Source organism: Ambystoma mexicanum, chromosome 2p, assembly GCF_040938575.1.
Source record: "Ambystoma mexicanum isolate Mex_15411 chromosome 2p, UKY_AmexF1_1, whole genome shotgun sequence".
In the NCBI taxonomy this organism is placed as follows: domain Eukaryota; kingdom Metazoa; phylum Chordata; class Amphibia; order Caudata; family Ambystomatidae; genus Ambystoma; species Ambystoma mexicanum.
Genome location: NC_090923.1, coordinates 1280085669 through 1280113010, shown reverse-complemented (window position 1 = coordinate 1280113010; position 27342 = coordinate 1280085669). Strand labels below are relative to the sequence as shown.

General features: G+C 43.2%; 1 long non-coding RNA gene across 1 annotated transcript in view; it reads right to left on the bottom strand.

The window, feature by feature from the left end:
- Window positions 1–27342, bottom strand: part of LOC138567414 (uncharacterized) — a 118115-nt gene that overhangs the window by 42763 nt on the left and 48010 nt on the right. The window contains exons 3-4 of the long non-coding RNA XR_011302201.1: window positions 24538–24621; window positions 6550–6658 (exon numbers count right to left, since the gene is read on the bottom strand). This is a non-coding gene — a long non-coding RNA (uncharacterized lncRNA). The remainder of the gene's footprint in view (window positions 1–6549; window positions 6659–24537; window positions 24622–27342) is intronic.

The following is a 27342-nucleotide window of genomic DNA, read 5'->3' as shown; positions in this document are numbered from 1 at the left end:
AATACCACCCTGGCACTTAGACTTGTTCACGCCCTCGGCCCACGCAGAGGTGAGAGGTGCCAACAGCAAATGTACCAATGGTGCCTACCACTGGGTTGAGCACCACTCCATTGCTGTTTGAGGATACAGCAGAGGCGAAGGAGATTAGTCAAAGCAGTAACTCAACAACAGAATTAATGACCGTGATCTCCACCATGCAATTCGCATTAAAAATACTACTTAAATTAGGTGGTAGGTTTAATGATGAAATTAACCAGCAAGGAGGGCTAGTGCAGAAAATTGATGTTTTGTTGAAGGCTATAAAAGGTGATGAACCACAAGAAGTACATAGTGATACACAGAAAAAACAGGGTTGTGAAATGGTTGTTTTGCAGCCTGGTGTGGAAGAGGTTGACCATCAAATAGTCCCTGTGAGTTTGGTGGAGGATTCTGAAAAATCAATATAATATATCAGCCGTAAACAGCGTCGGAAATTAAAGGTGCAGCAAAGACAAACAGGAAATGTGTGTGTTGAGGGGAAATTGACAATTGTAACTACCAATTTAGTAGCTACCTCGCCAGGGAAAACCCAATCGGAGGAAGAGTAGGGAAGAGAAAAAGGTTGCAACACTGACTAGTTGGCTCCTAAAAGATCAACCTGGCTCCCACTCCAATCTCATGTTGAATAGTGAGGAGCAAGAGACATCTGTGATGGACTCATGAATAAGTTGCAAAACTAATGGAAGAAGAAAAGAATTTTATTCGGACATTACATCCAAAAACATCATTCTAAATGTCATATCATAACTATGTTCCATCTTTCCCAAAAACATGAATCACTTTAAGCGCTTCCTTAATAAAATTTGTAGCATCAGATAACAAATGTTGATCATTATTATTTATAAAAAATTAATTGCCTGTATACATATTCTTATGATCTGTTAACAATGCTGATTAAGCCCATGTTTCCTTAAGTAAATTAAGAACCTGCAAACCGTTAAAAATTGAATAAGATTCTCCTCACATTCCAAGCGACAAAGGCAGGTTTTCTCTAGTCTCAGCCAGGGCACTCTTGCATGCAGAGGTAACACATTTGTACGAGCCATAAGCAATAGCCTATGACTATTGTGAGCATGTAATTTAACTATTGTTGTGGGAGGTTTGGGGTACACTAAAATGGGCTCATAAAACCTTAGTGAAGGCAACGTGACCAGTCGTTCTCGGAAAGCTCCCACTTCATTCACAATTGCCCTTTTATTTAGCCTACATTTATGGCAGGATTTTAAATGCGCATCCTGAATATCTTAGGCTGTCAGTTTCCAACGGCCATGAATCCACTAGAAAATCAATTTGCATTATCTTTATTTAAATGTTTACAGCGTTTGCAGGATTGTTAGCAGGCAGGCCCTTTAACTTACGATTACCTTTATTTAGCATATTTACCAGGGGCCTCTGATCTTGGTCTGCACCTGAAGACGTTTTGCGCCAAAATGATCATAAAAATGCATGAGGCCACTAAAAGCCAAGCTTGCTTCGTATTATGCCTATATGATTTTTCCAGGACCCATTATTAGTAAAGAGCAGGCCCTGTATCTGTATTCACACACTACATCTAACAATTGGTTATGGAGAGACCAATTAAAAGTCTGTTTTACATTTTTTTTAATTTTTCCAGGTTAAGTGTCAAACCGTGGGCTTTGAAATACACACTAGCATATTCGCTTAGGAGTTAATCCCTCCTTCTTTAAACAGAGTTAATCTAAGCGCACTGCTTTACGCAAGTGACTGGGTTATAGGTTATAGTATCCAATCAAAAGGGTCGAGTCAATTCGACCGAAAAAAAGGATCAAAATGTTTTTTTTGTTTTTTTGGGGGGTAGTTTAAGCTAAACTAGAGCAAAAAAAAATTATATATTTAAAAAAAATGTCGATCCTTTTGTTTTCGGTCGAATGCACTCACCTTTTGGCATTCGATCCTTTTGTTTTCGAAACTTTAACTGCACACCAAGTGACTGTGCTGCTGGAGCAACCATAGGATTCAAATCACAAAAATAATGAGACTAAAAGTGGGGTGAGGGCGCAACCCTGTTCTACCCCTCTATTACTGATAAATTCCCTCGAATAACCATATTGATCATTGCATCTAATGGACACCCAGGAGTTTACATAAAAAGCCTTTACTGCTTCCAAGAGCCCATGAGGAACACCCCAGTAGTCTCTAGCTTCTACCACAGTAATAATCGCCCAATTGAGTGAAATGCCTTGGACAAGTCAAACACTGAAAACAGTCGCAGCTTCCATCTTTTAACATATTTTCCAACAATCGCATTTAAAATACAACACTGATCGACTGTTGAAAATTCTTTTTGGAAATGCGCTTGCATATCTGGGATAACATCGTTCTCGCTAGCCCACTCATAAAGTCTCTCTGCCAAGTACGCCGCACAAATCTTATAAGACGCATCGATCAGATCTATAGGGCGATAACAGTGGGGATCTAATGAGTCACCTTTTTTAAATAAAGCAACAATTAAACTTATTTTCCAAGTGGTAGGGGACACATTTGAATCTGGAATAAGATCGTAGCCCACCAGTCAATCGCTTCCCCATACATTTCTGGTCTAAGCCCGTCCGGGCATGCCGCTTTCCATTTTTTAAAGATTTTAAATTGAGCCTCGATTTCAGTTAATGTAAAAACCAAGGACTGCCCCGATTCTCTATTTGCATTTCAGAGGTTTACAAACCCCAGCTTCAGGGTCACACAAAATCTCTTTAAAATGGGTGACCCACTGTTCATAATCAATAGTGCTTACTTCTCTTGTTGTTTCAAACCCCTTTGAAAAACAACCAGCCAAAACAATTCTGAAGATTAGTATCAGTCTTATCTAACAGATCCCATTGAGCCTCTATGAAAAGCTGGCGCTTTCTCTTAATTAGTCTCTTATGTGATTTTAGCTGAAACATAGAATCTGCCAATATTTTATGCTGGGTGGAGGGTGAAGTTTACCAATTCTGAGATGGAAGAATACTTACGGAAGCTTGATAATGTTAATTGTGCAGAGAGGAGGAAATATTCGATTTCTGGGTACTTAACAATATTTTCAGAGCTTCTGCCTGTTAGAAGCAGCTGTTCAATGTGTTCACACATTTGGATGCCTTCCTGGTCAAGACGCTGCATAAGCTGAACAGAAACTGTATCTAAAGGTTAAAAATACTGTGGTCTATAGTAGTCCTTTATGGTGCTTGGATGAACATTTTCAGATAATCCTTCATCAATACGTTTGGAAATTCGACGTTGTCTTGCCAGCTGTAGCTCCTTCAGTTGATATCTTGCCACCATATGGTTTTTGTACATGAATAGACTGTCAAAAGATTGTTTGTTGCAAAGCTTTAGGATGGCACTGTGTGTGTGTGTGTGCTTCACAGCTGCAAGTAATCCGGATGCTGTTGGTGTTGTCCTTGCATGGCAATATTCAAGTACTCAAGGAGCTGCATGACTTGGAGAACAATATGCAGACCTAAGAAAGTTATTCCCGCTTGAAATGGTTTTAATAGGCTAAGGGCACGAGCAGGTACATCACCCCCATTCTTGGAAGCTGCAATTTCTTTGAATGTTTCCAGAATAGCTTCATAATTATCCATTACTTGTTGTACAGCCTTTACCGGAACCGTCCAGTGCGTGGGACACAATGCCTTGATTTTGGCAACCTTGGCGGGACCTTCAGTTGAATGCTGGGAAATATCTGCACATTTTGTGCTGAAAGTCCTAGATTGTCCAACCAGATTACCAAGCTCTTGAACCTAAGAGTATTGCATCTTGCATTATGGGACACTGTTGTGCTGCAGCCAGCATGACTGAATTGGTACAGTGAGCTCCACAATGGACATACAATGCAAGTGGTTATTTCCGGATTCTTGCCTGTGCACCTTGGTACTCCCCTGACCTATTTGTTGCACCATCATAGGTTTGTGCTGCAAGCATTGATAAAGGCAAACTCTGAAGACATAATCCTTGACAATGTTAGCAATTGATGCTCCGCTGGTATCATCTGCTTGCTACAGTCCAATAAAATCTTCATTTGGCCAAAGATCTTGGTCAACATATCGGATACAAAAGCATTTTTGTTCTTGACCAGATAAATCTTGTGTGCAATCAACTAGAACAGCAAAGGGATATTCTCCAATACTGTTACGGATTATATGCAAAATTGCATGACACAATAACTGCAGAACTTCATTTTGAATGTCTAGACTCAAGTATTCAGCTCTGTTTGATTTGATCTATTGTTTCAGACAAGGCACATCATCTGCTCGTGCATCGAGAACTTGCCTAAATTCTTATCTTTGTCATCATGCCTTTGTAGGGCAAGACCTTGTTTTGTCAGAAGAGCAATCGTGTGAACTGTCTTGTTAAGGCACAACCAAGAATCTTGTTTAACTTGTCAAAGTTGTTAATCAATTGGTTTAGTTCCTTTAAAATGTGTCAATTGCTTTATGCATGAGCAAAACTATTTTGATGCTTCTTGAATTGTTCTACAGCCTTTTTCCAAATATTAAAACCAATAGTAACAAACGTTTGCTCAGCGCTCTTCAAGAGATTTGAATTTGAAATCATTTATATCGCGCACCAAACAAAACCAATCGTGTCTGTGGAGCTGACAAGGTTTGTGTGGATCGCTGATTTTGGCCGACTGTTGTTTACATCTGCACCAAAACATCAGTGTCCAAGCAACCGGCTTTTTCACCAAATTTGCTAATTTAATGGAAAAGATAACTCTTCAGTGTCTTCCGAAAAGCAGCGAGTGTTTTTTGTGCTCGGATTCCCATTTGAAGTCTGTTCCAGAGCTTTGGGCCATGTACTCCAAACATTCGGTCCCCCCTGTATACATATCTGGAGGGTGGCACCTGCAGCAACATCTTATCACAGGAGTGTAATTGGCGGACATTTTGTCCACCAGATAACTGGGCGCCAACTGGTTTTACACTTTTAAAAACAATGCAGAGAATTTTAAAGTCTATCCGTTCCTTCACTGCAAGCCAGTGCAGGGAGCGCCACAGATTAGAAATTGGGGATGATTTTTTCACCCCAAAAATAAGTCTTACTGCCGCATTTTGTGCTATTTGCAATCTCTGAACTTGAGTGGTTGGGATTCCTGTCAGCAAAGAATTGCAATAATCCAGACGTGAGCTAGTGAGGGTCCCCACAACTGCTGCTGTCTTAACAGACGTAGAGTATAGAACACTGATTGTACCTTTGCACTTACCTGTGCTTTACTCCCCATGTCCGCCTCCCAAATACAGTCCAGATTTTTTGTGCGTTCAACAGCTCGTTCGAACACATCCATAGTGGAACTTGCTTAAGTCAATGTTCCACCAACTCAAATGTCTCCTCTGTCCTCTCAACTCTCACAAACACCAGGGTATCATCTGCATACAAATGGAATTTGACTTGATGTCTCCTCAGAATATCCATGAGAGGTCTCACATATAGACTGAAAATAAGGGGAGAGAGGGAAGAGCCCTGAGGTACACCACAAGTCTGTGGACGAGAATCCGAAAAAGATATCCCCCCAAATCTAACCTGTTTTCCCGATCTGTCAAAATGACACAAACCACCCTAGGATTTGTACGGAGACATTACCAATCTCACTAAGGTGCCGTAACATAATATCGTGGTCTACCGTATCGAACGCAGTCGACAGATCTAACATAATCAGGAGCGATATATCTCCCTGGTCTGCCAACTCAAGGAGTTTGTCCCAGACCATCAGCAATGCCGTCTCTGTACCAAAACCAGGTCAAAAACCTGATTGGAAAGAATCCAACCAGGCCTCCTTGGTTTCTTTAATAGCGGAGTAACCACTGACTTTTTCAGTATTGCAGGTACAAAACACGTTCATAAGGATTTATTTACAAAATCTGTTATAAAAGGTCAAATGTCTGATGCCAACCTATTTGCCACTCAAGATGGCAGTGAGAATAAGTTGTCATTAGTAGTCTTCAACTTAGAAAGAAGAGATTGTACTGTCTCTTCTTTAACCCTAGAGAACACAAACGGTTCTGGCCACCAGCCTCATTAGCGCTGCTGTCGTGCACTTGCTGCTCTGGTTTATCCAATGATGATTGTGCAATCTTTTCCTGAATCAACTCAATTTTTCCACGAAGAAGTAGTTAAACGCATCAGTCTATTTTAATGCTGCAGACTTTGCACAGGGCAAGCAAATAACTCCTTCCGGTTTGGTACAACCATGGAAAATCTTTGAACCAGCTTTCCTGAAAAAGCCAAATTTAGTTCTGATTTTGTGACTGCACTACATTGGTTTGAACTGGTATACATTTCTCAAATGGATGATTTGGAACTATTGCACATAGAAGAGCTCCCTTGTTGTTGTCGCCTGAAAGGCTGGTTGTTTTGTGTTGAACAAAGATTTCACAGTTCTGGTCATCTTCCGCATTGTCAATTGTTGCCCCAATGATATATATTCAGCTTCCTAGATATTTTTGTCATATTCATTTGTGGCTGTCATACTGTCATGTGAAGCCGTTGCAATGCATTCAATTGAAACCTTACCTGTACATTCGACTTCCGATCCTCTTCCCTGTTGGTCAGTGGACTGCAACAAAGGCATGTTCCCTGCTTCACTGTACTGTTTTATACAAAGAATTTACGAATGTCCATTCTGAAAAAGAAAAAAGGAGACTAGACAGCAATTGCAATTTGGCAACACGTGGATTATAAAAAGTTACTTAATATGCAAAACAGAGAGGGTTCGGGGAGTCTCTCTACCGGCACGAACACGGCCCATTGTCCTTTTCTTGGGTGGATGGCCTCCGGGAGAGTCTCAACCAAGTCTTTAGCTCACTGTCCCTTTCACAGAGGAGAGATATCCCTGCACATCAGTCTTTGTCCTGCCCAGGGGAAGTCCAGCACCGAAATGCTATGCAATTCTCCTTTGAACAAGAGTACCAACAACCTTGTTGGGCATCATCAGTGAGGTCCACATCTGGATTCCCCAGGAAATTTAGGGTGAGACCCAAAGTTACATAATATGCAAAACAGAGGGGGTTCTGGGAGAATTTGTTTTGTACCTATCCAAGATGCCCACTTCTGTTGCTTTCACAGATAAACTGATACCCGGGGTTGATGGGGGAGTTTAAAAGGCACGCTGAATGCCACAGTGAAAGTTCATATAGAAATACAATGCAAATGGTACCTAGTCATTTTACCGATCACAAAACAGAGTGGTACATTTCACCGAAATACATAACACCGAAAAACACAGAAAATATTAATATATATGGGGTAGTGGGGTAAGGGGTTAAAATGATTCGGGATGGAGTGGTGTTATAAGGGAAAGGCAGGGAGCTTGGGGGGTCACCCCCAAATTAAAATAAAAAATAACAAATGCTGTGTTTTCGCTATTATGCTCGCAATGAAATGTACCACTCAGAAATTTGGGTCGGTAAAATTCCATATAACCATAAAAACATCCACTCACCAATAAACACTGAGGGGTTGATCCATTCTGTGTCTGACTCTGCATGCGGGGCCATTCCAAGGATTTGTGGGGCCAAGTTCAGCAATTCAAGTGTGGGACCCATCTAATGTGTATAGGGTGAAATCATGGGGAATTACATCACTAGAAAAATGAGTTACTTACCTCTAAACACAGTTTTTCATAACCTATTTTGAATATTGCCATTCCTCAATCTGGAAATATGTAGAAACGTAAAATAAGCATACACAGAAGTGAAACAGCAATGTAAAAATAACCAAAGTATCAGGAAGTGATTTAATTAGTAGTGTGAGCTGCATGGTAACATGCACTCCTAACCCATTTCATCCTATTTCTGTGCTGCAGGGCCGCCCTACTCACTGTCACATGGTAGGGTGCCCCGGCACCGAGCGTACTCGGTATAGACAACACTCCTCATGTCGCCCTGGAATGTATTTATTTTTAATTTTTTTAATCGTGACATTTTTTGGGGCACCAAGCGCCCTTCCTGTTGTCAAGGTGCACCTGGGATCTGGAGGTGCACCTTGGTGACGTATCGGGTTGTTGCCTCTCAGGTTAACAATCCCCCTCCTCTTTATTCAATCCTGTGGCCGTGGCATGACCCATCTCAGTACAGAGGGACTGTTGGCTACCTTTGTAGATGCCTTGCAGACTCAGATCAAGACAAAGTTTGTATCTGCTGACTGCTGCAATCTGCACAGCTGCCCGCCATTTCAGGGCAAAAGAAGATTCTTTTATTTTTTGAGTCGTCGTGTGGTGTGTAGCAGGCTGGCACTGGGAGAGTGACACGGACTGGAGTCTGGACCGAGAAGGTGAGATAGCATTTATGTTTTTCAATAATCTGAACAAAGGTCAAAGAAATAGGTTTAAAAGGCACCTTTTCGTTGAGGGGCTGGACTGGCTTGTTTGCACCCTTTTCAACGTTTTCATGACTTGTATAAGACGTAAGATGTTGTGTGCTTGTATTTCCGGTGGGTTTATCACGTTTATGTTTATATTTGAAATGAAATGACAACAGATTTACCCAAGGGGGGTTTTGTTAGGCTCATGTTAATCTGCATTATGCCATTGTTAAATGGCATGTTCTCTGAGGATGTGTATATAGTGTAAAGTTAATTATAAAATGATAGTTTATTATGTAATGTGCCTTGCTTATAAATAAAATATTTAAGCACATGAAATGCCAAGGGAAACTTTAATAACTATCTATATGATCTAAACCTGGGAAGATTTGCTCAGTTGTTTAAATTTTCCACATCCTGGTTTCACCATTGAACCAAAGTGTGTGATCCTGGGCAGATCATTTAATCACACTTAGTCTTATTTTCATCTCTGTGTGATTCACTTCAGAGCTCATGTTAATATATCATCCTGTTATTTAAAAGAAGCCTAATTATTAAGTTTTTCCATATATAATAATAGTGCAATGTAGGTAGTTTGCACCACAGCTATTTGCCACTTGCCATGGCAACTTATTCTAAAGTCACTTCTATGGTGTCTCCAATTATCAATGACTGATGATGCCCCTTGCAATTTCTTTTTCTGTGAAGTCACTTCTGTTCAGTTTTATATTTTTGTTGTGTTAAAATGCCATCTGCAACTAAGGTTGCATAAAAAGTAGATTGGGGCAGGGGTGGGTGGTTTGGGGGCGTAAATAAGACCATATGGGATGGCGCGCACTGCATTTGGAGGGGAGGGGAAGAGTAGGATTTCTTTCCTAGCTCCCCGCCCCAGCCCACTCTTGTAATGCTGTATACTCACCTGCCTTTTCCATCGTATAAATATGCACCCCCAACTAGCACTGTCCCCAAAATACAAACACCACTGACTTAATACACAACTGTATTATTAAAGTTCCCTTTTTCCCCTGTAATGGTTTTCACCTTTTTAAAATGCACTACCTTTTTAAAATGCACTACCTCTCATTTCTAATTATTCCAAACTATGGCAACCTACACTCAATAATCTAAAAATAGCTGTTCAGCCCCACTTGTTATGGATTTATGTATGTATGTATGTATTTATTTTTGCAATTTATATAGCACACCAAACCCTAAAGCATCTGAGCGCTGTTCTTGTCAAGGTTAGGTTACAAGTATGGTGTAGTTTCAGACATAGTTACATAGTGGCATAGGTACATAATTACCTATGCATGATTACCTCGGTATTCAGCTAATGTACAGGCTTTAAAACCGTGTTTCCTGAGTGAAGAGAAACGATTTCAGTTGTTTTCGGAAGGTCCAGAAGGAGTCTTCAGACCTTAGTTTAGTTGGATGCGTATTCCAAAGTCAAGCAGCTAGCTACTCCCTCCGGATTTTTGAATCTCTGTGTAGAGAGTAAGTGCGTTTGTGCAGATCTAGTGTCTGTTGGATTGTAATCTGGAGATGATTTTGTCTGCTAAATAGGTAGGGGCTACTTTGTGTAGGCATGTGTGTGCCATGGTGAGAGTTTTGAAGGCTATGCGTTCTTTCACTGGAAGCCAATGGTGGTTCCTTCTTATCATGGAGATATGGGCGTTTTTAGGTATGTTTAATGCTGCTCTGAGGGCATTGTTTTTTTATCACCTGAGGTTTTTTTATGTTGTCAGTTTTGGTGCCTGCATAGAGAGCATTACAATAGTCCGATCTGGACAGGGTAAGAGCTCAAGCTAGTGTGATGCAGCTGTCGGAGGACAGGAAGGGTCTGCCGGTTTTGATCAGCTTGGCCGTGTAGGCTGAAGCTGTAGCATTGATTTGCCGGGATAGTGTAGGTGCTAAGCCTAGGTAGAATCCTAGGGTTTTTACTTCTTTAGTATAATGTTGCCATCGATGTTCAAGGCCTTAAAAGCTTCATCCACTTTGTTTAAGCAGACTTGTGACCCTAGGAGGAGTAGTTTGGTTTTGTCATCATTCAAGCATAACCATGGTGGGCCATCCAAGTTTGGTTTTTTTAATAGATGACGTTAATGGACGCAGAGTCGATGTCTTGCACGCCTGAGATAGGGATGAGGATTTGGGTGTTGTCTGTGCAGTTTGTGTAGGTAATACCCAGGTCATCCAAGCGATCGAATAGGGGCTTTGTAAATATATTAAGTGTCGGCGATACACATGAACATTGTGTTACACCGCATGTGATAGAGCACGGCTATGCTGCTGCAGTCAGAGAGAAGACTTGTTATGTCAGTGAGGAAGGATTGTATCCATTAAAAAGCTTTAGGTGAAAAGTGGGCGGCTGAGGCTAGATCTTTATAATGTATGTTGTGATTGACCAGATCAAGTGCTGCGGAAAGGTCCAGTAAGAGGGGCAAGGCTAATTTGCATTGGTCTTTAAGCTCATCCATTTGGATTTTGAAGTCAAATAATGCTGTTTCCGTCCCGTGTTAGGGACGGAAACCGGATTGTCTAAGGCTGAGGAGGTGGTTGGCTTCCAGGTAGTTTTGGATGTGAAGGTAAGCTACTCTAATATTTTGAGTAAAAAGGGCACTGACGTGATGGGGCGGTAGTTAGTTGGGATGTTTGGGTCAAGCGGTGACTTTTTTAGTAATGGGAGTACCCACACATTTTTCAGGTTAGATGGAATAGTACTATTTTTAAAAGAAGTGTTGATAAGCCTGGTAACGAAAGGTGTTACGTCAGCAGCACAGTCTTTGATTACTGCTGCCAGACATGGGTCTCCTTGGCATCTTGAGGGTTTGAGGCTGTTGATAATTTGTAAGACTTCAGTCTTTAGTGACTGATGTGAATTCAATTTGGGAGCCCATATTGCTGCCCAAGTGTGCAGAAGGCTATAGAGGCGGTATAGTCGGTTGTATTGAAGCTTTTGTGCATTGTATTTTAGATTGTAGGAGCGTTATTTTATCGGATAGCGCTTTCTGGATGCTTGTGCACCACTTAAAATCTTTGTTGCAGACTTCTGGTGGTGGTGCTGGGGATTCTAGTTCTCTCAGGATGGCAAAGAGTTCCTTTGTTCCTGATTTTGCCTTGGTTATTCTGTTATAGGTTGCACTTTTCATTTGGATGAGTCTTTGTATTTTTTTGCAATGTCAGCAAAATTAGTTCTGTTTACGTCGTTGGTCAATTTTTTCCAAAAGGTTTCGGCTGCTCGCTTTGCATTGCGTAGCGTTTTTTAATGTTAGGGTAAACCAAGAATTGATATGAGCTACTGCCTTGGCTTTAGACGTGACAAGAGGAGCTAGGCTATCAATGGCTGCCAGGACTGTCTGGTTGTAGTGTTCTACCATGGTAGATGGATTGTCATTGTTTGTCTCGTCTTGCGCCAGAATAGGCTGCAGTAAAGGTAGGATATTTGTAGCTGTAATGTTGTGTTTGTTTCTGGCTAGGGTGGCTGGTAGGACCAGAGGGTGGTAGATAGGCTCTGATATCCAGGGTATATTGAAGGTGATAATGTGGTGGGCTGACCATGGACATTATAGGTTATGACTGAATTGCAATTGAGGTCTGCTATCCAGTCCAGAGTCAGACCCTTAATATGTGTGGGATTTTGAATCAGGTGTGTTAGGCCTAGAATCTGGGAGCGTGCTGGATAGGTAGAGATCGATCAGATTAACGTTCCTGGGGGGCTTGTGAGTGGGCAGATTTGTAGCATGCGTGTAAGGGATGCTACTGAGTTAGGCAACTAATAATTAGAAGTATATACTAGGTGTAAGAAGTGTAAGCCTCAGTCAGCGGGCGCACTGAAGCGCGGCTAGATAGGCTAAGGGGCCGTGGGTATCATCATGATTACAAACAAGGATATGCAGGACTATGTTAGCTATAGGTCCGCAGAAGTTTATTAACTAGCTGCATAGGCAATAGTCAAGCTAGTGGATAATGAGGTGATGCAGAAGTGGGGCGGTAATGTCAGCACAGTTAGGGTTTAGATGTGGTATTGCATTGAATATGCAGGGATATACTCAACAGATAGTTATAATTATTTCAATTGTGTTCAGCTATTACAATCTCTATACACAATTAGATAAAATGGAAGACATATCAGCACGTTCGGTCAGGCAATGCGTCAAATTCAAATCTGAACAATGGACGATAGTTGGTGTGATCAAGGCATGGCAAAAAAGTGTTGCATTAGTACAGTTTTGGTGAAATACGGTACTGACAACAGAAGATGGTACAGACGCTGTGCATTGCTGCACGGGCAGTCTGCAGGATCAATGCAGTGTGGACAAATTAGGCATACGGTAGTGTATGGAGGTTACAATTACTATGGTGCAGGAGGAACTGCTGGGAAAGGTGGCGTGATGGGCATGGCGTCACGGGTTAGCTTATGTTAAAACAACTTAGATAAGACTGAGTCATTACAGCTTAGCGCTCTGCAGCAGGGAGTTGCGGTGGTGCTTGCCGAAGTGTCCCAGGTGTATTCGCAGCACTAGTGGAGTGTCGACTCCTCCAGACTTGGACAGGCTCAGACAGGAGCCTTTGTTGTCCGGCCAGATTGGATAAAGTACAGCTGCTCACCCAATTAGTGTAGTCCTTTTTTTAAAAGTTATTTTTGCGAACTTTCCTCACACTGTATTCTGCAAGCGAGGCTCACATAGGACAGACACAGTAGCCTGTACAAAATCTTCCTATGGCAGTTTTACAGGAAATTCACATATTCAATGCTTTAGCACAAATTAATATAATTCCTTGTGTCCGCACTTAAATATTCTCTAGAGTCAATTAGAAATTGGCAACGTTCTTCTGAAGAATAAAATGAAAAAGAAACTCATCTGGAGACATTACTCTTTTATAACACGCGTAATACTGGGGATAGTTTCTAAGTGCTAGACCAGGATTCAAACTTTGTTGCTATGCGTTGTCTTGCTTTCAAGATACACGTGTTGCTCCTGAGCTATCCTCCCGGCCCTCTTATATTAATATGACAACAGTTTTTTGTATGTGTAGCGTTAAACTTTTTTTTCTTCTCTGAATGTAGAGAAGGTTGTGTGGTCATTTCATACATGTGTAACGCTGTACACGGTTTTATTTGTGTACTCACCTGAAAGCACTAACAACTGTGCCTCAACCACTGTTAGGCAGAATCATAAACAGTACACTTTGAGAACACTACACACAATTAGGACTACAAGTGTAAGTCCAATTTCACCTTTGGTACAAGCCTGTTATACACAGTAATGTGGTAGCAGTGGCTGATCAGCTAGACTTATCTCAAGAGTAAAGTGAGCAGTACAATAGGTTACACAAAGGACTAGCCATCACAGTGATTCAAACAAACACTCAAGGTTTCTTGGTAAAAGAATATACATTTATTTACACAGTCATTTGGAAAACATTCCACTAGCTAGAGCAGCTCAATATCACAATCTAATACACCACAATACACAACCAATCAGTTTCTGAACAAGTTCAGCTCCCCTGAAGTGGGAGCAAAATGGCACTTCAGTTACTTTAAAAAGGGGTAGAAAGACAAGGTTAAAAGAAATCAATGCACAAATACTTTCATAGGCGGGGCAAAGGGTTTCCGTACACTACAACCAGCAATTAAATTCAATAGGCCAAAGTCAATGGTTCAAAGTTTTGTATAGGATAGCACAGTTCTGGTAAACGGTTATGTCTTTGCCACGGTTCATAGAAGAATTTGGTCAGACGAAAAGTTAGATGTTGGTTTAGGGAAGGACAAGCCTTCAAAGTCGGGAAAGTTTCACAAACCTTTACCGCGGCCGAATGGAGTTCTGTGGCACTTGCGCAGTGACTTGTAAGTGAAGAAAAGCTGTAACTGAGGCAGTTGTTCCTGGCAGTTCCTGCAGATCTCGCTGTTCCTGAGCTTCAGTCGTGGGGACAAGGAGGACGTCGGGAGGTTCCTGCACTGCCCAGGGAAGAGGCCACAAGCTTGGCAAAACCTCGGTTTTAGGTGTGAGTGCCTTAAAGACCACGAACTGGTATCCTTCCCACTGGCTATCTGGTTTTCAACAGCACTCTAGAGAAAATTCGACCAGTATGGGGACGGTGTCCAGGCGGCTTACGAGTTGGTTTCAAGGAAAGAAGTTAACCTTAAGGGCTTCTCTGTTGATGGAGTTTCAGGCAATTCGGACCTGCAGCAGGGCTTCACCGGTGGACCAGCAGTTGCAGCAGTCGTCTTCCTTCAACTCGTCTTCGGTTCTTTCGTTCCAGTGGTCGACTCTGCTTTCCAAGTCCCAGAGACCTGCTTTTAAACAGTTTTCCCCCCTTCATTCCAGCCTGGCTGTCACTCACACAGCAGGGTGGCGGTCCTTGCCGGACAGCCAGCCGGCCAATCACGCCAGAGTGCATTCAGGTCTCCTAGGAGACTACGCACAGGGAGTTTCGGTCACCTCCCTCACATCCTGTCCACCCCAGACACTCAGGCGCTAGATGAGGGCTTCAGCACTGAAGCCCGCCAAAGGCCAACGAACAAAGACAAACACAAGAAGGACCTTTCCAAAAAAGAAATGGCAAAAAAAGTTGACTGGAGTCTGTTTTTACAGATAGGTCTTGGGCGCCATATTGGAAAACAAGACTGACCCGATTCTTAGATACTGGTGTTCGCGGTCAGGAATAATCATGGTAGTTTGTTTATAACTACTGCCACCAACCATTTCAAGTGGGAAAGGGTAACATTTGACTGATACATGAGTGTTTAGACTCGGGGGAAGCTAGGCAACCCCTCCAGCACTCTATAGGAAGATAGTGTGCGCTGGGTCTGTACATTTAAAAAGACTAGTAAAGTCAATTAAACTTTACATGCTCTGGGAGACAGTAGTCAGCCCCAGAGAAGGTATTTAAACCTTGGGGAGTCTGAAAGACACCCCTGTGCCACTGCACTGAGGGTGCTGTGTAACACACAGAAAAAGATGATGCCTCTGGAGTTGTTTTAAAACTCCAGGCGTCGGCGCCATTAACCCTTAACGCCTGATTACCATTTTAACGCCTGCTTTTAGCAGCCTTTAAAATGCAAGGCTCTAACCTGCCTTGGTGCTAATTACGGCACCGTAATTTGCGGTGTCGTAATTAGCGCCTTCCCCACTCCCATTATGCCCTATGGGGCAAAAATGGGAATGGGGAAGGGTAAATGGGGAATGGGGATTTACCGCCCCACTCACCTTGGAATGGGGCGGTAAATCCACCATGGTGTAAACAGAGTTTACACCATGGTGGTAAAGTAGGGAACTTACCGCCTGGGTTGTAATGAGGCCCCATATCCAAAGAACACAAAAGTAAAACACATTGAAAATGAAAAGTCAAAGTCCCAAAATATAGCAAAAGAGCTCGAGGGCCCTAAGGTAGAAGGAATTCAGAACTTTGATGAGAAATCTCCCTAACAACCACCCAACTCACCTCACGCTTATCCACCACAGCATTACCCACCAGTTAACTATGACCTAACTCAGATTGTCCTTTCACTACTCAGGGAATAGTTCTTGTGAACCCCGTAAGACAAAAGCTGGACAGTGAATGTCACAGCAGCTAGAGTGATATGGCATTTATAACGCATCTATACACAAGAGTACACAGAAGGCGAGCACCAGAATTGAGTGAAGATGTTGAACAGACAGTGACGATTCAGCTGCAAGAAAGGAATAGAGGTAAACTGCCCTACTGTGGACGAGTGAAGAAAGAAATTTGGTACAGTAGCCGTACAATTGTCTTTCAAATCCAGGCTGCCTGGTAGCCAAAATCTTAAACGCAAAGCACTGGAGAATCGGGGGCGGGGCCCATAAAAGTAAAGAATGCAGCAATATGTTAAAAGGGCATGCACAGTGGGCAACAAAAAAACACTGCTGTTGCCATTTGCTCTGCTCCTTTGGAAACAGAGAATGAAACTGGAGTTCAGCCTGCCACAAGCCTAACTCCCCGACTTGAAGTAGCCACCCCTTTATAGATGTTGCTTTGCAAGCAGATGACGAAAACCCTGTGCAGATTTCACAAGTTTATCACAATGACCTTTCTGACCCAGCATTATGGCCTACAGTCATGAGTGTCACTTTGCGAGACCACCTTTATGCTCACCGGTCCTACCAAACATTCAAATCTTCATTTTTCCAAGAGATGATTTAGGTCAGCATTTTTCAAATGTCCATTACAAAAGGAGGATAGGAAATAATCCTGAAGTTTTTCATTGTAAGTGGTTAATGCACTCAATTAGCAGAGACTGTATTTTGTTTTTGTTGCAAATTGTCTAGTCATACCAATGTGAAGGGCAGTCTAAAAGAGGGAGGAAGCAGGGATTGGAAGCATATCGCACAGACTAATGAGAAGTCTTTCACACACTTAGTGGCCTATCAAGAATGGGCTGAAGCAGAAAGGGGACTGGTATCAAATAAAATGATAGATGATGAGCATCAAAGTATTTTATTCCAACGAGCAAAGCACAGGCGCAATGTATTGGAGCGCCTTCGCTCTAGAGTGCAGTTCCTTGCTGGCAATAATTTGGCCTTCTGTGGATCAAATGACTGTTTTTACCAAAAAGGTAATGGCAACTTTTTAGGCCTTGTGCAGGTATTAGCAAAGTTTGATGTGGTGATGGTGGGGGGGGGCATTTGGAGAAAGTACTTGCAAAGGAAGTGGCAGACCATTATTGTGGGAAAACCATCCAAAATTAACTAATAAACTTGATGGGTGAGAATGTGAAAGCGGATTTCGTAAAACGTGCACAGGGAGCAAAGTTATTTTCTGTAATACTTGATTGCACTCCTGATAGCCACAAAGAACAGCTATGCTTAACCATCCCATTTGTGGACACAAATGCAGCCACCATTTTCATTCAAGAACACTTTCTTGGGTGTGAGGCAGTAGATGACAGTAGTGGGGAAGGCCTCACAAATGTGTTGCTCCAAGAACTAAAAGGCTGTGATCTTGATGTGAATAGCTGCAGAGGACAGGGATGTGACAATGACGCCAATATGAAGGGGAAAATTAAAGTAGTCCAAAAGCGTGTTGTTGTTATAAATTCAAGGGCTTTCTTTTTGCCATGTGGCTGCCATTCCCTTAATCTGGTGTTAGGGGATGCTGCAAAATGCACAACAAAATCACCCTCTTTGGCATGTTACAGAAAATATATGTCCTTTTTTCTTCCTCCGTTTGTCGTTGGAGCATTCTAAAATGAAATGTAAAAGGTTTGACCCTGAAGCCCCTTTGTTAAAAACTATGCTCTTCTTGAACGTGCCGAAGACGGGAAAAGTGATGCATCGCTTTGTCATGAAGCAAGCACTCTCGCTGATCAATTAGAAGACTATGCTTTTTTAGTGGCTTTGGTTGTCTGGCACAATATTTTGTTTAGAGTCAACCTAATAAGCAAAGCCATGCAGTCCAAGTCTTTGGACGTTACTACAACTTTTACACTTTTTGAATCCTGTATCCCGTTTCTAGAGAAGTACAGAGAAGACAGATTCACTGATGCTCTGATTACAGCTAAAGAGTTGGCCACCGAACTGGAAGTTGAAGCTCCTTTCAAAGACAATACGAAGAGACAACGCAAGAAAACACAATTTAGTATTTTTGTATTTTATTTTGTACTTTATTAGGGTTTATATAGCTATAGCGCTTTACTCCAAAGCACTTTACATAAGGACAAAAAGAATACATAACGAGCATTAACAATGAATCAAGTATCAGAAAACAGTAATTAGAACAATTTACATGAACAATATGGTATTACATGACTGGAACGGGAGAGGTAGTAAAACTGTAGGTAGGGATGTAGGACCATTGTGAAAGAGATAGCACCGGTGTTATGATGGTGACTGGAGGAGGTAAGATTTGAGACATTTGGAAGGAGGAATAGGAGGAGATGGAGCTGATGGGGAGGGTGAGACGGTTCCAATGGAAAGGGGCAAGAAGTTGAAAAGATCTGAGGCGGGATGGGGCAGAGGGCAGGGGATGATAGGTGAGACGGAAGAGATCAGCAGAACGCAGTGGACGAGGGGGAGAATGGAAAGTAAGGAGAGAGGGAAGGTAAGGAGGGGTGAGACCATAGAAGGATTTAAAGACAAGGCAGAGGAAGTTGAATTTGAGATGGGAGTGAAAGGAGAGCCAGCTTAGAGAGGCAAGAGAAGAGGCGATGTGATCGTGTGTAGAGAGAAGACGGAGCAAGCGGAAACGCGAGTGGTAGATGGATTTAAGAGGGGATAGATGAGTGGAGGGGAGACCGAAGAAAAGAGAGTAGTAGTAGAAGAGTTTAGAAAAGATGAGGGAGGAAATGAGCAGTTTAGTAGCATGGGAGGTAAGAAAGGGATAGGCTTTGTGAATGTTATAGCGGTGGAAGCGGCAAGAGTGGGCAGTGAGGGAGATGTGGTGGGAGAGGGAGAGGTTGGAGTCGATGTGAAGGCCAAGATTGCAGGCGTGGGGAGTTGGGAAGAGGAAAAGAGAATGTGAGGAGGAGTGGAGGGGGGAAGAGTGTTAGCAGGGGAGAAACGGACTTCAGTTTTATCAGCATTTAGAGTAAGGAAGTGGGAGGACATCCAAGATTTGGCAGCAGAGACAAGAAGAGAGCTTGAGAAGGATGTCGGGGAGAGGGAAGAAAAGGAAAGGAAGAGCTGGTTGTCGTCTGCATAGACATGGTGAGAGATACCAAAGGAGGAGATGATCGGAGCTAGGAAGGAAGTGTAGAGTGAGAAGAGAAAGGGGCCAACGACAGAACCTTGGGGGACATCGTGGTTGAGAGGATAGGTAGAGGAGGTGCTACCTCCCCAGGAGACTGAAAAGGTGCGGTTGGAAAGGGAGTAGATGAGCCAATTGAGGACTGAGTCTCTGAAGCCAAAAGATGAGAGGGTGCTGAGGAGTAGAGGATGATCGACTGCATCAAAGGCAGCTGAGAGATCGAGAAGAATGAGGATGGAGGAGTGTTTTGAGTAGCGGGCAGATAGGAGTGAGTTGAGGACAGAGGTGAGCGCAGTTTCTGTAGAGTGGAGAGAGTGGAAGCCAAATTGAGTAGGGGGAGAAGAGAATGGGTAGAAATGAAGGAGGAGAGTTGAGAGTAGACAATACATTCAAGGAGTTTAGAAAGAAAGGGCAAAAGGGAAATGGGCTGAAAGTTGGAGACAAGGTGGGGGCTGGCAGATGGCTTTTTCAGATTAGGGATGATAGTAGCATGCTTAAAGGAAGAAGGAAAGGTAGAAGTGGTTAGACAAGAGTTGAAAAAGGAGGTGTGACAGGGAATGAGGGGGGTAGATTTTAGGAATGAGGGAGGTGGGAATGGGGTCAGAGGGAGAGGCAGTAGGGTGAGTTTTAGATAAGAGGGACACTTCTGATTGGGTGACAGTAGTAAAGGAGGGCATGGTAAAGGGTGGGGGAGAGGGAGGAAGTGAAGGGGGAGAATAGGAAGGAGAGTCTAGAATGTCTTGGTGAAGGTTGAGAACTTTGTTAGAGAAGAAGTTGGCAAAATCGTTGGCCGAGAGAGGAGAGGCAATGGAGTGATCAGTGGTAGGGGGAGAGAGAGAAGACGAGTTAGGGTTTGGAAAATACCGCGAGGGTGGGAGGATTGGGAGTGGAGTAAGTCAGAGAAGTAGTTTTGTTTGGCAGAGTGAAGACAGCAGTCATAGAGGGTATGATAGGAGTAGTAGGAAGATTGGTTAGAAGGGGAGAGGTGTTTTAACCAGCGTCGTTCTAAGCCTCTGAGGAGGCGACGCATGGAGGAGAGTTGAGAAGAGAGCCAAGGTTGGGCAGGTTTGCGGGAGGGGCGGAAAGGGGAGAGAGGGTGGAGAAGCTCAAGAGTAGAAGTGAGGGAAGTGGTTAACGTAGAAGATGCGTCATTACGTTCCCTTACACAGCAGGTGCAAGTGTTTGGGGGTGTATTGTGTGTGGGAAGGGTTGTGACAATGGGGTGTGTGGGGAGCAGGGGCAGGACAGCTGGGAACATAGTTCCACTACTTCTTTTCGTACACTTCGACCACTGGCTGAGAGAGAGGAGAAATGGGGGAGAGGGGAAGGGATGAGGAGCAGGAAGCAAGGAAGAGAGAGGGGTCAAAGTTGCGTAGATCACGTCGGTAAATAGGGGTGGAGGATGGGGGAAGTGGGAGAGAGGGAGACAGAGAGTAAGGAGTGGTTGGAGAGATAATTGGGTAGGGAGGAAATGGGAGAAGTAGTAAATGATGAGGTGAAGATGAGATCGAGAGTGGAGCCAGAAAGGTGGGTGGGTGGGTAAGGAAGAGGAGTAAGAAGGTAAGAGTCAAGAATAGATACGAGAGGGGAAATGGGTGGGTGGAGGAAAGGTGGAGGTTAAGGTCCCCCAGTACGATTTAAAGGGGTAGGACTAGGGGAGATGATGCTGAGGAGGTGATCAATATCCTCATAGAAGGAACAAAAGGGGCCAGGAGGACGGTAAATAATAAGGAAAGAAAAGGCATGCAGAGAGTTAAAGATTTTGTACATGAACTCAAAAGAGGGGGGGAGAGGAGAGGGACAGGGAGAAGAAGACAGTTGGGACGAAAGAGAAGGCCAATGCCACCACCTCAGCCTGAGGGTCGAGGAACATGGGCGAAAGAGGTGAAGGAAGAAGGTAAGGATGCTGGAACAGAAGTATTGTGAGGGGGGTCCTTGTTTCAGTGATACAGAGGAAGTGAAGGTTGAGGCGTAAGACTAGGTCAAGGATAGCAGTGGTTTTGTTGCAGATTGATCTGGTGTTCTAAAGGGCATCGTCGATGGAGTTGGGTTGCGTGCAAGCTAGTTGCGGGTAAATGATGTTATGACGTCTGGTTGATGTGTTTGGGTGGTGTAGGGGTGATGTGGGTAGGGTGGGAGTGAAGGGGTGATGGAGAGTGAAAGGAGGAGATGGCCGTGATGACAAGACCGAAAGCGATGAGGGGTGGGGGGTGGGTAGAGGAACTTTCTTATGAATGTGAAGAGGATGCTCCTCAAGATCCGAAGGTGAAGTTTAGGGTTGAATTTTTTTATGTGGTGTTGGACACTGCATTAAACTCCACCCCAGAAAGGTTCAAACAAATAAAGAAACACAATTCAACATGGGGTTTTCTGTATAATATGAAAGGGTTTTCTAATGGTGAACTCCTTTATAGGAATTGCAGGAGGTTGAAGGTGGCACTGACCTCAGCAGGAGACTCTTGGCATTGATGCGATGGACCTAAAAGATGAAGTTCTGGGTCTTAAAGATATGTTGCCAGAAAATTTACAAAACCCGTTTGATGTGCTGCAGTTAATTTACAGTCGAAAAATGTGGGATTGCTTTCCAAATGTTTGGGTCGCGTTACACATTTTATCAACAATACCCGTCTCTGTAGCAAGTGGAGAAAGGAGCTTCTCCAAACTTAAATTAATTAAAACATATCTCTGGTCAAACATGAGCAAAGCGAGGCTCGTCACATTGGCAATGCTCTCCATCGAAAATGACATTGCTAAGACAATGCATTTTTCTGATGTCATAACAAAGTTTGCCAATAGAAAGGCTAGAAAAGTCATCTTCTAAATGAGTTGGTCTGTGATACTACGAAGGCAAACATTTGAAGTCCAGATTTTTGTTGTTGCTAATTTAGTGTTTTTCATTTAAATGAAAGTTGTCCCCTGCAGCATCAAATCCTTGGCAGAACAGTATCCGATTTCTTTTTGGTTTTGTAAATACATTTTATCCTGCCTTCTTACAGAAATCCATGTTGTGTGTGTTTTATTATGTAGAACATGCAGTACAGAGGCAAATCCAGATTACAAAGGTTGTTTTTGCCATTCCTTGTTCACCAGATAAACTTCCGTAGCGGGTCCTTTGAACCTGAAAGAAATAGCTGGCCACTATCCATGTGGCTCCTGCACGGTTTGTAAATATACCAAGAAAATGCAGAAATTCCAATTTGGGAACAGAACCTGGACCCTAAAACACTTCACCAATTGTAAAGTGCCCCTGTGGGCTACATTTATGTGGGCCAAAATATGCGTAACATCAACATCCAAATCTCAGAGCACCAGTGCTAATAATGCTTCCTCACCCCTAGTGGAACATTACTTCACAGCTAGTCACTCACCAGATAATCTGCTCTGGTGGGTTTTGGAGAGAGTTAAAATTGGCCCCAACATACGACATTTATTGGACTTAGAATGCAGGTAGACAGTGTGAGTAAGGGTCTCAATGAGCAGTACCTACAGTATCTACCGCCGTCCTTCTAACATTTATCCTAAGTTTGCAATCTAGTTTTACATTTAATTCAACATAATATGCAGTCACCTGCCCTTATTGCATTTGAGCACAACAGGAACAATTTTTCTATCCGGAACTGGAACCTTATTCCCACTCTAGGGCACACACCCCTATTGTGACGCACTCTGCTATTGGCCCTGTGCCTTGAACAGTGACAACCGGAATGTCTTTCTGCCCGCTCCCAAAAGATTACTAATGCAACCGTTTGCCCGTGCATATGTCCAACCTCTATCTGGAGTTTAACCTAAAGGACGGACAACATGGATTGGGTCACACTTAGGACTTTCCCTGTTCATGCTGTCAATGCCACTGCTCAGCTCGCTGATTTAATTAGGTCTGCGACTTCTTGATGTGAAGTGCCGACAGCGGCAATGACTGTTGCCTTTGGAGAATGTGGATTGGTTATCTCACACACACCTTCCACCAGCGGACAAGGCCAGGTCCTCATTTGACCGCCGGCGGCATACCCTGCAATCCGGCCGTTGGTTTTCTCTGTAACCTAGCGACGCTTGCGCTAGGTACGGATTTTGCTATGGCAACATGAATGCCGACTTCGTTTGCAGCAACCACGCCTGCTTCCGTGAAGGACTGCAGAAGTGAATAGTATCGCGGTATGCCGAGCGGTTTTGAAACAAAGGATCATGGACTGCCGACTGGACCGTTTCTCCACCAGTTTCCCTCGTGCAGAATGATTGGAATCTGCACAATTTTACACCTATCAGGTAATGCAGGGACAGCCTCTATCGGGTCCTTGTTTCGCAATAACGTGAGATACTAGAATTTTCGTTTTTATGACTCCCAATTCCATGCTGTCCCCACTCTCTCCTTTTCTTTCACATATGCCGGTCAACATTTCGGTTAATGAACTTATTTTAACACACAACAATTGTGTTTTGTCTCTCCTCCCGCCGCCCTCATGTGTGCGTCTCTCTCTCTCTCGCCTTCCTGCCCGTCCTATCCTCCCTGATTTTTTGACGAGTTACTCAAGTTCATTAAGCGACAACATACCGTCCCTGCTCGATTAGCCAGGACTTCATGACGGTTACCTTACTGAGCTCGTCAGCCCAGTTTCCGCCTCTGTAGTGGGAATCAACATTGAAGCCAAGGGTCCCTCTACCCATCACGGTAAGACTTGTCCGCCGCCAATGAGGGTTCCTTTGATTTCCCAGCAAACTTTCATTTTTTAGCTCTTCATTTGACTTATTCCCATTTATGCCACCACTTACACACAGCCCACCAATTTGCTCTTAACTATTTCACACATTTCCTACAGGGTCCTGAAACTACGCCCCAAGTAATGTGGCGTAACCTCCTTTACTTGCCACCGAAACGCGACAGCACAAGGGGATTCCGGTGGTCCATAGTCATGACCACCCTCATCAACTCATCAACAGTGGACTTTCGTCCCGAACTTTCCAACTTTTGTTTCCCCTGTCCGCATTGGCAGACCCAATGGGGGTTCACTTCCAAGAATTGACATTTGAATACACAACAAAGGGAAGTGTACTGGTTTCTAGCTATTTATAAGGAAATGTTCTAGTTGTTTCTAAATAATGAGACTGGCTGTTTGGATGAAGAATTATAACTTCAATTTTCAAAATCAATTTGTCTGATTTGTTAATAGATGCTCTGTACTCTCTGGTTTTGCTTCATACTGTTTCAATTTTTGTATTCCTTATGACCAACTTCTAGGTCATTTGCAATTCTTTAACACCGGGGCTTTGTCTATCTACGTATATAAACTGTTTCTCTTCTCTCTTTTCATGATTCAAATGTGTTTTTTCCACACTCTTGTTACATACCAACACTTCAAGGTATGACAAATGTATTTAGAGCTGCTATCAATTTTTTTTACTCAATATATTTACAACATGTAATAAATTACTTTCAATTCTGTGTTTAATTGTAAAAAAAAAAAGGAAAAATAATACTTTCAAGTTTCATATACTCACTGCTGTCTTTGTGTTCTTTGGCAGATGAACATTCTCTATTGGGATTTGTTAATTATCCAAAACCACTGTTTGATACTAATAATTCTGCACAAATGAAAAGAGATTGTTAATTGCAGTAGGTGCCATAATTGTTGCCTGTACATTTTTAGTCTTTGTGATTTATACAATTTTATACTTTTAACTAATTGAACGTGTATTTGCCGCCCTTGACCTAGTGCGCTCTGTCCCCTTGCAACGCAACTAGCGAGTCTGTGTGCAGACGTGGTCCCAGTGCTGTGCCCTTCCTCCCATGATTATGGCTGAAGTACTGGAGGCTATAGCCAAGGCCAGAAGGGAGTCCACTGACCGCCTCATACACATGGAGAAGGCACGTAAGATTGCCAATACTGCTACAAACTCTGTGGTCACTCCCACCATTTTCAGAACTGCCTCAGAGAATAGTACAGTGACTACTAATATGGCTATTAAGCCGCCTAACCTTGACAAGGAGAAAACACCTATCTTAACTGATAACCGTGCACCAACTGGATACTCACACTTGCCCAATGTCACTTTGGGGAAGGAGAGTCCTCCCACTAAACTCACTATGGCATTACTGAACACCCGGTAATCGGTGAGACACACCATAGATGGTCACGACTATATTCTGGAGCATAGCGTGGACATCGTGCCTCACAGAGACCTGGCTTACTGAGGCGCACGGCCCCACCATCGAACAAGTGACCCACCCCGGCTATGTGTTTTTTGGGAAGCACCGGGAGGGAGCCACTGGAGGGGGTGTGGCTATTAAATGTAAGAAACAGCTTGGTCTCTATGAGGCTAAGATTGGGTGCGCAGGCTGTGACATTATTCACGTTAAATTGATTCCCAACTTCAATCATAGCATAAACCTAGTGCTGCTTTACCGGCCGCCGGGGGAATCCCTAAATTTCAACAATGATTTAGTTAACATTGTTGTGCCCATGTGAACAGTCAACTCAGCACTGGTCATCTTGGGAGATTTTAATCTCTGGAAAAATGACGCTAAGGATAAAAAGACATTGGAACTGGAAAAAATGTTGAAAATCCATCATATTACCGTTCATAACTCTGAACCAACGATTGGGTTGGCAACAGAAACATTCTGATCAAAAACATCATTACCACTCCATGTATTTGGTCTGATCACTCTATTGTTTCCTGTCTGATGAAACTTCCTGGCCAACTGCACATGAACCCGCATGCAAGATAGTAAGTAGGAATTTGAAGGCCGTCACGTCTCTCCTATACTGGCTGAATGCATGCAGGGAATGCTGACTAAAACTAGTGACTCTGATGGGCCAGAAATCCGTAGTAACAACTATAATGAGGAAATTACAGGCATGTTAGATCAGTGCGCCCCACTGAAAGCCAAAACTGTTAGAGAGTCACCAAACCACCAAAAATGGTTCTCCCCAGCGTTAGCTGACCTTAAAGCTAGCAAAAGACATGCGCAGCATGGATGGCGAAAAAAAGATAAATCTTTGGAATACATGACAGCCTGGAAACTTAGTTAGATATTACAAAGCTAAGATTATAGAAGCAAAAAAAAGATACTACAATGATCAAATTAATCTTGCGGGTTATCAAACAAAGGAGCTCTTTCGACTTTTTAGGTCCCGAAAAAACCCGGCTGTTACTAGTCCTATTAAATCTACTAGCGATGACTGTAATAGAATGCAGAAAGTCTTTGCTGATAAATTTCTAAAGATAACGGAGGAGTCCTTGACACAGCATCTTCCCTCTTTGGCCACTTTACTAAACGGTAATCAAAATATGGTAAAAGAGCAACTTGCTAGCTCCCAAAAGGTCCCTCCATGCTTGGAACCAAATACTTTAACTCAGCCAGTCCAACATATTGGATTTAGGTTTACGGATTCTTCCACGGCAGACATACATGATATTCTCAAAACCATGCACCCCACAAACTGCCCAGGAGAATTGCTCCCATTCAAGTATATATTAGAACACAGGGACATTAGAACACAGGGACCTATTCGTCCCTTTCCTCTGCAGGTACGTCGACTCCTCATTTCAAACCTGCGTCATCCCACAGTCCATTAAGAGCTTCAGTTAACCCACTGTTAGAACACAACGATGTGGCAAATCTCAGGCCCATCACAAACACTTTATTCTTTCCCAAGTTAATCGACAAGGTTGCCACTGTACAACTTCAATATTATGTCCTGGGAGCTGGTATCCTGCATAGGAAACAGTCTGGCTTCTGGAGCTTTCATGGCACCGAGAGCGCACTAGATCTTCAGACTGATATGCTCACCCAGTTGGAATATAGCAAGTCAGGGCTGCTGATGTTATTGGATCTATCAACAGCCTTTGACTTGCTAAATCACAGAATTCTCCTGGACCAGATTGCCACCGTCGGGGGGCCTTTCCTTGGAGGCAATTAGCTGGCTTAGGTCATTCCTCGAGGGTCGCCACTCGCGGGTTCACTGGGGCGACAGTGCATCCAAAGTGGAAATCATCACCTGCGGAGTGCCTCGTGGGGCTTGTCTCTCCCCCCGTTAACATTTATAGCCTCCCACTGTGTAAAGCCTTAGAGTCGCTAGATTTATTTTTTTGTAACTATGCTGACGATTTCCAACTTGTTTTGGAGATCAGTGGGGACCACGAGAAGGACCAATTAATACTGGACTCTGTTGACATTCAACACTTGATGGTCTGGTAAACTAACTGGCTTTGCCTGAACGCGGCCAAGACCGAACACATGATGTTCGGTCCTCGGCATGCCAGAGATGGCCTGGGTCTTTGAAATCATGGGCAGCCAGA